Consider the following 10,416-nt stretch of genomic DNA (forward strand, 5'->3'; position numbering starts at 1 on the left):
TAATGTTTGTTTGTGAAGCTGTGAAATTGAATCTTTCTTCAAATTGTGTCTCATAATCAGGGTCTATCAGTCTCCTAATGCAGAATTATTTATTTATTTATTTGTCTGTTGGTTGTGTACTATGTTTGATGGCTATACTGTTGGTGGCAAAGCAGTTTCCCAATTCAAAAGTTTTTCAATTCAATTCAATAACAACAGGTGCAAACACAATGCTACATATCTCTCTCAACAAAATTAATAAGTGCCAACGTTCACTTCCTATACTAACAAGATCACCAACCAAAAAGGGTAATACCTCCCAGGTGAAAAGGAAATATATTTAAAGTGTGCTTATTTTGATATACTTAATGTATTTTAAGTGTATTGTATTAATTATGTATTAAATGTGTTATTTTGGAACAACTTCAAGTATACTAAATGTACTTTTATATGTATTTAAGTTAAATTTTAATGTAATAGTAATATATTTTAATATACTTAATTGTGTTAAAATGGAACTATTTTAAGTACATTTAGTGTAATTTAATAGCACTTCTTTAAATTGTATTTTTAATACATTTTAAATGCACTTTCGAAATACAACTTAAATATATTTTTAACATCATATGAATGTGTTCCCAGTATATTTTACATATAATATCAGGTTATTAATAATGTATTAGTAGAACACTATAACTGCACCCACACACCGGACGCGAATAGCGCGTCAGGCGCGAGTGATTTCAATGTTAAGTCAATGCAAAGACGCGTTACACGCGTTTTACGCGCGTAACGCGTCTTTGCATTGACTTAACATTGAAATGACTCAAGCCTGACGCGCTATTCGCGTCCGGTGTGAACGCACCATAAGACCCACTATTAGTATATTAAAAATATATTTTTGAACAAAACCATTCAGTATGAAAAAAATATATTTTAATGTATTAAAAATACAGTTAAAAATTATAATTCAGTTAAACACAGTAAAAACAATATTTGTATAAAACACACACAAACACTCTTTGAAAGATAGTAAACTTTAATGCACTACATTAGTACAGCAACATATGAAAATTAAACAAAATACATTAACATAAAATGCATTGATCTGCAGAAGTATTAAACAGAACAAAACAAAAAAAGAACTTAAAGGAATAAGTTCAACAAAGTCAAACAAAGTGAAATACAATAGCTGCAAACAGTCCTTCATCCTTCAAGCGAATTGAAGTGATTGGTCTTGGAGTTTTCCTCATTGTTGCATTTTCTTCTGATCAGTGCTCGCACCTCAGACACTGTCGTGGTCGGAAACTGTTTGATCACAGTATCTATGAAAAGGGAAAAATATTATTATTATTTTTTAAAATATTAATGCAAAATTAACATCTGTTAAAAAAGTCACTGTTGCTTTTCGAAAGGGAACTTGCACTGCGTATCTAGGCGCCCCTTTTATACTTGTGGGTCGCACTAATAGTGTCATAGGTTGTCGCCAAATTCGTTTGCCGTGATTTTATAGCTTTTTAGACACCGGTTCACATGGAGGGCATTCCCCAAAGCGTCAGGGAACAGTCGTATCCACAATTTTTTTATATGGCATGTAATGCTTAGTTCATATTTTAACAGAAGACATTCAATATAAAATGTTAATATAATGCAAAAAAGGAGTTAATAAAATATCTACATCAAATAGAACAAACATTAAAGGGGTCATGACATGAGAAACCAAATTTGCCTTGATCTTTTGGTATATAAGAGGTCTTTGTACCATTAAAACGTCCTGCAAGTTTCATAGCTTAAGACGTCCTCCCCATTATAAACGAATCATTTATTTAATCAAGCTCTAAATACAGCTCGTTCTGGATCCATGGTAAGAAGTGACGTCACGGTACGAAGTGACGTCACGGTACGAAGTGACGTACCAGCGTTTGCATATAGACCGCCTCCAGCAGAAGACAACTACGCTTTAAGCGCAAGACAACTACGCTCATTTCGTATCACTGTCGCGCCCGCGCGCTGCGCGCCTCACAAGTGTTCAGTCGACGGACAGCGAGTGGGTCTGTGTACAGGGAAAGTACGATGCCGCAGATGTGCTGTTCCTGGCTGTGGACAAACAACATCTTTGAATACGCTGCGAAAGATCCAGTCGTCAGGGAAAAATGGATGCACTTTATTTTTTGCGGACGTCTCAGTCACGGCAGTGTTTGTTTAAGCGTTCGTTCTGTACATGTGAAGGATGACTGTTTTGAGCTTTGCCAGAAAACTGTTGCTCAAAGATAAGTCCGTGCCGACTATTCTGGGCTCAACATCGACGACGCAAACTGTAAGTAATGTATTTAAAACTTTAAACTACTTTTTAAATACGCTGAAAGATCCAGTCGTCAGGGAAAAATGGATGCACTTTATTTTTTGCGGACGTCCCAGTCACGGCAGTGTTCTATACATTTAAGGATGACTGTTTTGAGGAAAAAATCCCAATATGATGCTTGGCTTTGCCAGAAAACTGTTGCTCAAAGATAAGTCCGTGCCGACTCTTCTGGGCTCAATAACGACGACGCAAACTTACTTTTTACCATGGCTAATATAAACACATTTGTATAAGAGAATCTTGAAAATATGTCGCCTTTCTAGTAGGCCTACATGTGATGTGATAGAAAATCAAAAAATTTGCCTTTATCAATGCTGCATCTTCAAAGATGGCCTGTCTGTGCATGCATTTTTGTCCGTGGTACACCCTATCATTTCATTGGAATTAGTTAAATAATGTTAAACTGTTAGCAAATTAAGCTATAGGATAATTATGCAACAATAATCCGTTTTCAGGTGTCTCGGGTTAATTTTTTTTTATTAATTCAAAATAGTTTCACTTTCCATGTGGACACGGGCTGATCTAGTCTTCGTTGTTGTGGTGATGCTTCATTTTGTGGTGATTCCTCATCTGATTCTGGCTCAAACATAATAAGGTTTTATCGTTGCAAGAGCCATCGCTTCGCATGCATCACCCGCTAATAAACAGTTGCGCCGAATCCGCAAACGTTCTGGCTGGGGGCGTTAATAATTGATGCATAGGCACTGACGTTAGCCAATCATAACAGTGGGCGTTAACACTGAACTCTTAAAGGGGAAACACCCCCAAAACAGACTGTTTGAATCAGAGGATGAGAAACAGGGTGGGAAAAGGTCATAAATCACTACATTTTAAAAGTTTTTTGTAAAAAAAACTATAGTAATACTATAATTGCACCTAAGGGAACATAATAATAAAATAAAAAAAAACATGTCATGACCCCTTTAAGTCTTGCTGAACAACAGTGAGGTCTACATGTTATGACACTGTATCACAGCAAAAAAAAAAAAAACAGACAAGTATAATAATTATAATGTATAACAAATGCTAATCTTTATTTTTAGCATTATTATTTGTTTTTAGTCAGCCCCCTTTGACTTCGAAAGGCAAAAAAAAGTGATGTACAGAAACACATACGTCATGACCGAATCACCATTCAATAGTCCAGATTCAAAAATCTCTATAACAGAGGTGATATGAGATTAAACCATACTTGCTACTAGAGATGCACCGATTACAATTTTATAGGCCGATTCCGATTAAATTTTCTTCTAAAATTATCATTTTTATCAAGCTCATATATTTAAGTTCAGTAATTTCACCTAAATGACAAATAGGTAATTTTCATTGCCATTTAAGATAAATTACTGAACTTAAATATTCAAGCTTGATAAAAATGATCATTCTAGAAGAAATTTTCAGATGGCACTTAGAGGCTTAAATTACATCTGAACTCTTCATTTATTATTATTATTTTTTTTATTAAATAAAACACCATATACTTTTACCCAAACTGAATAATTAAAACAAGTTTAAATGGGTACATTTTCTACAAATATTTTTGTGTTCATTTTCTAGCCTACTCCAGTTCTTGTTAAACACACTAGACATGCACATTCTGGGCATTTTGGGCATTTTTTGTGTGAAATCATATTTATTTTGTCCATCAAAAGCGTGTTTTCACTTTAACGCACTCCTGCTCCGCGTATTTTTTCGGGCGTGAATGTCAATCAATGAGAGCATTCACACACAAAAAATAAAACCCGCTGCTCACGCTTGCGGTGTGAAACGGCCGTAATTCACGAGGTTTCCTACATGTGCGGTCCGTGTGCATGTCTGATTGCTGATGTTGTGCGATGTTAATCATATGGCGCCCGAGGTCATGGCCGATCACGTGAAAATCTGCCAATTCCGGTCACCAGCCGATCAATCGGTGCATCACTACTTACTACTCTCTTCTTCGCTTGTCTCTGCACTCAGTTTTTTTTCTATAGCAGCTAGTCTGAAAAACAACAAATAAAAAAAGAGAGATTTCTAAATATATATATACATACACACAAATATATAAGGCAGGCAAATTATGAAGAATGATTTGTTTTGTTTTTAAGAATGACAGTATGCTGAGTACAATGTACTTGGTGGGTAATATAATCAAAACCCTTCACAGACTCAGCAGTTTCAGACGTATGCTCTCTTATAAGCATCCCTTTTAACAATTTAATCTTTGTACTTATTTGTAATTAGAAATATATATTAGAAAGTAATCAAAAAGGCAATAAGGTTATCAATCTTGAACAAATATAAACACCAATCAACACACACTACCATAATTGGCTGGTCAGCTCAAGACAAAGGTAACTAACGTATATTCATAACATGTTTTTTCAAACTTTTTAAAGATAATTTACATCATAACAATGAAGCCAAATTCTTCAGGAAATCAGAAATAAATACACAGCTTCAGCAAATAAAAATTATATTAATATAATGATGTACATATTATAATAACTAATTAATTTTTTTGAAGATGCATTGGACAATGTTTTATAGTTGTTTTAAGACAGATAAATGTCTCCACATAGATTTTAAACAGATTTATCAAAGACTTTAGACTTTGACAGTGCAGAAGTTGCTAGAATTCAGTGTCAGCATCATGTTACAGCGGTTAACGTCAGTATCCCACGTGCAAGTCATATTAGCAAATGCATAGCAGACCTTTCCACCTAGGAAAACAACTAAACAGTGAGCTATTTATTTATGCAAACAGCAACTAAAACTTACCAGTAACTTCTGAGGCAGTATCTTCATCTCGTCGAGTCTGCTTCGACTTTGACTTGAAAATCTTGGCTCTGATTGGGCTAATTGAATGTAAGTTAGCTGAACTGAAAAAGACGTGATGTTACACTTTGTGCCAAAAATACGAAATGGTGTCATGATCACTCACCCTTAAGTAGTTCCAAACCATTTAAGACTTTCGTTAATCTTCGATAGAAAAACTGTCATGATTCATATCCCTCCGATGAACGATTCACCAGATCTGTTCACGTTTCAAAAAGTGAATCGCAAAAAACATCACCCAATCCATATTAATCGCGTGGTTTCCTCCAAGTCCTCTAAAGAAACACGATCGCTATAAATATTTTAACAGTTTAAATTTAAACGTCTAAATCTAATCACATTCAAGGACCGCATGCAGCAACTGAAGTGAGATGCAAGCGCATTATCATAAGAACCAATCACAGCCGTTCAACGTCTCTGGAACCAATCAGGACTAGTCACGTGTGTTATGCGCATTGTTCAAATTTAAACAAGAACAACACCTTTTTGGAAATTAACATTTCTTTGGAAAATGTATCTATGATGGATTTAAAAAAATATGATGCTGAAATTATTGTGGGAATTTCAGTAGTACAAAATATCATGTAATAGACAACAGCCTTAAGTAGCCTTTTACAACAAACAAGTAAAAGTGAAAAAATAATAATTTTAAGCTTATTGCAATGCTAATAATAGTTGACAAATGTTTCTAATACATTATAAGTTGGTATATTGTAAAAAATTTTTTTATATATATTAAAATGATAAAAACATAAATAATTAAACTATATTGCAGTAGGCCTAAGTGTTTATAAAGTACATACATTTTAAACACACTAAAAGCTTAATCATTTTGCTGTTCTTACACAAAGTACACATAAAATGTAGGCTACTTTAAGTAAGAGCAACATATGCATGTTTTCTTTAAGTACACTAAAACTTGACTAAAAGTATGGTTGCATTTAGCATATTTCTTAAAAGTGTAACTAAGCATATATTTATTACCAAATACTTCTAGTACACTTTTAAGAAATATATTAAAGTATGCTTGTAATTAGCATATTTATTAAAAGTATACTTAAATATATATTTATTACCAATGTACTACTAGTATACTGTTTATAAATATATTTAAAGTATGCTTGTAATTAGCATATTTATTAAAAGTATACTTCAATATATATTTATTATCAATGTACTACTAGTAAACTGTTTATAAATATATTTAAAGTATGCTTGTAATTAGCATATTTATTAAAAGTATACTTAAATATATATTTATTACCAATGTACTACTAGTATACTGTTTATAAATATATTTAAAGTATGCTTGTAATTAGCATATTTATTAAAAGTATAATTAAATATATATTTATTACCAATGTACTACTAGTATACTGTTTAGAAATATATTTAAAGTATGTTTTAATTAGCATATTTATTAAAAGTATACTTAAATATATATTTATTACCAATGCACTATTAGTATACTGTTTAGAAATATATTTAAAGTATGCTTTTAATTAGCATATTTATTAAAAGTATACTTAAATATATATTTATTACCAATGTACTATTAGTATACTGTTTAGAAATGTATTTAAAGTATGCTTTTAATTAGCATATTTATTAAAAGTATACTTAAATATATATGTTTATTACCAATGTACTACTAGTATATTTTTTATAAATATATTAAAATGCAATTCAATGTATTTTAAATGCACTTTAAATAAGCATGTTGGAAATACAAATGTATTATAAACATACTATTACGTCTTTATCACCTGGGCTGTAAAAGGCCCACATTAGCAACGCCGTCTGTTTTATTGCATTGTCAGAGGTTCTTAGATTGAGTATAACACTGGGTCATTTTTTTAATTCCCATACCCATAGTTAAAACATTCATTCCCATACCCATAGTCAAAACATTAATTCCCATACCCAGTCAAAACATTCATTCCCATACCCATAGTCAAAACATTAATTCCCATACCCAGTCAAAACAGTCATTCCCATACCCATAGTCAAAACATTAATTCCCATACCCAGTCAAAACATTCATTCCCGTACCCATAGTCAAAACATTCATTCCCGTACCCATAGTCAAAACATTCATTCCCGTACCCATAGTCAAAACATTAATTCCCATACCCATAGTCAAAACATTCATTCCCGTACCCATAGTCAAAACATTAATTCCCATACCCATAGTTAAAACATTCATTCCCATACCCATAGTCAAAACATTCATTCCCATACCCAGTCAAAACATTCATTCCCATACCCATAGTCAAAACATTCATTCCCGTACCCATAGTCAAAACATTCATTCCCTTACCCATAGTCAAAAAATAATTCCCATACCCAGTCAAAACATTCATTCCCATACCCATAGTCAAAACATTCATTCCCGTACCCATAGTCAAAACATTCATTCCCGTACCCATAGTCAAACCATTTATTCCCGTACCCAGTCAAAACATTAATTCCCATACCCATAGTCAAAACATTCATTCCCATACCCATAGTTAAAACATTAATTCCCATACCCACAGTCAAAACATGAATTCCCGTACCCATAGTCAAAACATTCATTCCCATACCCATAGTCAAACCATTCATTCCCGTACCCATAGTCAAACCATTTATTCCCGTACCCAGTCAAAACATTAATTCCCATACCCATAGTCAAAACATTCATTCCCATACCCATAGTTAAAACATTCATTCCCATACCCATAGTCAAAACATTCATTCCCGTACCCATAGTCAAAACATTCATTCCCATACCCATAGTCAAAACATTCATTCCCATACCCAGTCAAAACATTCATTCCCGTACCCATAGTCAAAACATTCATTCCCGTACCCATAGTCAAAACATTCATTCCCATACCCATAGTCAAAACATTCATTCCCATACCCATAGTCAAAACATTCATTCCCATACCCATAGTCAAAACATTCATTCCCATACCCATAGTCAAAACATTCATTCCCGTACCCATAGTCAAAACATTCATTCCCATACCCATAGTCAAAACATTCATTCCCGTACACATAGTCAAAACATTCATTCCCGTACCCATAGTCAAAACATTCATTCCCGTACCCATAGTCAAAACATTCATTCCCATACCCATAGTCAAAACATTCATTCCCATACCCATAGTCAAAACATTCATTCCCGTACCCATAGTCAAAACATTCATTCCCGTACCCATAGTCAAAACATTCATTCCCATACCCATAGTCAAAACATTCATTCCCATACCCATAGTCAAAACATTCATTCCCATACCCAGTCACAACATTCATTCCCGTACCCATAGTCAAAACATTCATTCCCATACCCATAGTCAAAACATTCATTCCCATACCCAGTCAAAACATTCATTCCCGTACCCATAGTCAAAACATTCATTCCCATACCCATAGTCAAAACATTCATTCCCATACCCATAGTCAAAACATTCATTCCCATACCCATAGTCAAAACATTCATTCCCATACCCATAGTCAAAACATTAATTCCCATACCCATAGTCAAAACATTAATTCCCGTACCCATAGTCAAAACATTCATTCCCGTACCCATAGTCAAAACATTCATTCCCGTACCCATAGTCAAAACATTCATTCCCGTACCCATAGTTAAAACATTAATTCCCATACCCATAGTCAAAACATTCATTCCCATACCGATAGTCAAAACATTCATTCCCATACCCATAGTCAAAACATTCATTCCCGTACCCATAGTCAAAACAATCATTCCCATACCCAGTCACAACATTCATTCCCGTACCCATAGTCAAAACATTCATTCCCATACCCATAGTCAAAACATTCATTCCCATACCCATAGTCAAAACATTCATTCCCATACCCATAGTCAAAACATTCATTCCCATACCCATAGTCAAAACATTAATTCCCGTACCCATAGTCAAAACATTCATTCCCGTACCCATAGTCAAAACATTCATTCCCGTACCCATAGTCAAAACATTCATTCCCGTACCCATAGTTAAAACATTAATTCCCATACCCATAGTCAAAACAGTCATTCCCATACCCATAGTCAAAACATTAATTCCCATACCCAGTCAAAACATTCATTCCCATACCCATAGTCAAAACATTCATTCCCGTACCCATAGTCAAAACATTAATTCCCATACCCATAGTTAAAACATTCATTCCCATACCCATAGTCAAAACATTCATTCCCATACCCAGTCAAAACATTCATTCCCATACCCATAGTCAAAACATTCATTCCCGTACCCATAGTCAAAACATTCATTCCCTTACCCATAGTCAAAAAATAATTCCCATACCCAGTCAAAACATTCATTCCCATACCCATAGTCAAAACATTCATTCCCGTACCCATAGTCAAAACATTCATTCCCGTACCCATAGTCAAACCATTTATTCCCGTACCCAGTCAAAACATTAATTCCCATACCCATAGTCAAAACATTCATTCCCATACCCATAGTCAAAACATTAATTCCCGTACCCATAGTCAAAACATTAATTCCCATACCCATAGTCAAAACATTCATTCCCATACCCATAGTTAAAACATTAATTCCCATACCCACAGTCAAAACATGAATTCCCGTACCCATAGTCAAAACATTCATTCCCATACCCATAGTCAAACCATTCATTCCCGTACCCATAGTCAAACCATTTATTCCCGTACCCAGTCAAAACATTAATTCCCATACCCATAGTCAAAACATTCATTCCCATACCCATAGTTAAAACATTAATTCCCATACCCATAGTCAAAACATTCATTCCCGTACCCATAGTCAAAACATTCATTCCCATACCCATAGTCAAAACATTCATTCCCATACCCAGTCAAAACATTCATTCCCGTACCCATAGTCAAAACATTCATTCCCGTACCCATAGTCAAAACATTCATTCCCATACCCATAGTCAAAACATTCATTCCCATACCCATAGTCAAAACATTCATTCCCATACCCATAGTCAAAACATTCATTCCCATACCCATAGTCAAAACATTCATTCCCGTACACATAGTCAAAACATTCATTCCCGTACCCATAGTCAAAACATTCATTCCCGTACCCATAGTCAAAACATTCATTCCCATACCCATAGTCAAAACATTCATTCCCATACCCATAGTCAAAACATTCATTCCCGTACCCATAGTCAAAACATTCATTCCCGTACCCATAGTCAAAACATTCATTCCCATACCCATAGTCAAAACATTCATTCCC

General features: G+C 34.2%; 1 long non-coding RNA gene across 1 annotated transcript; it reads right to left on the bottom strand.

The window, feature by feature from the left end:
• Positions 1-1,031: 1,031 nt before the first annotated feature.
• Positions 1,032-5,170, bottom strand: LOC307004153. Its single transcript, XR_013798923.1, has 3 exons — positions 5,102-5,170; positions 4,270-4,322; positions 1,032-1,304 (listed from the first exon to the last, which is right to left on the bottom strand). It is a non-coding gene; the product is annotated as an uncharacterized lncRNA (long non-coding RNA).
• Positions 5,171-10,416: the final 5,246 nt, after the last annotated feature.

Source organism: Phoxinus phoxinus, assembly GCF_949152265.1.
Source record: "Phoxinus phoxinus genome assembly, chromosome: 9".
Taxonomy (NCBI): Eukaryota; Metazoa; Chordata; class Actinopteri; order Cypriniformes; family Leuciscidae; genus Phoxinus; species Phoxinus phoxinus.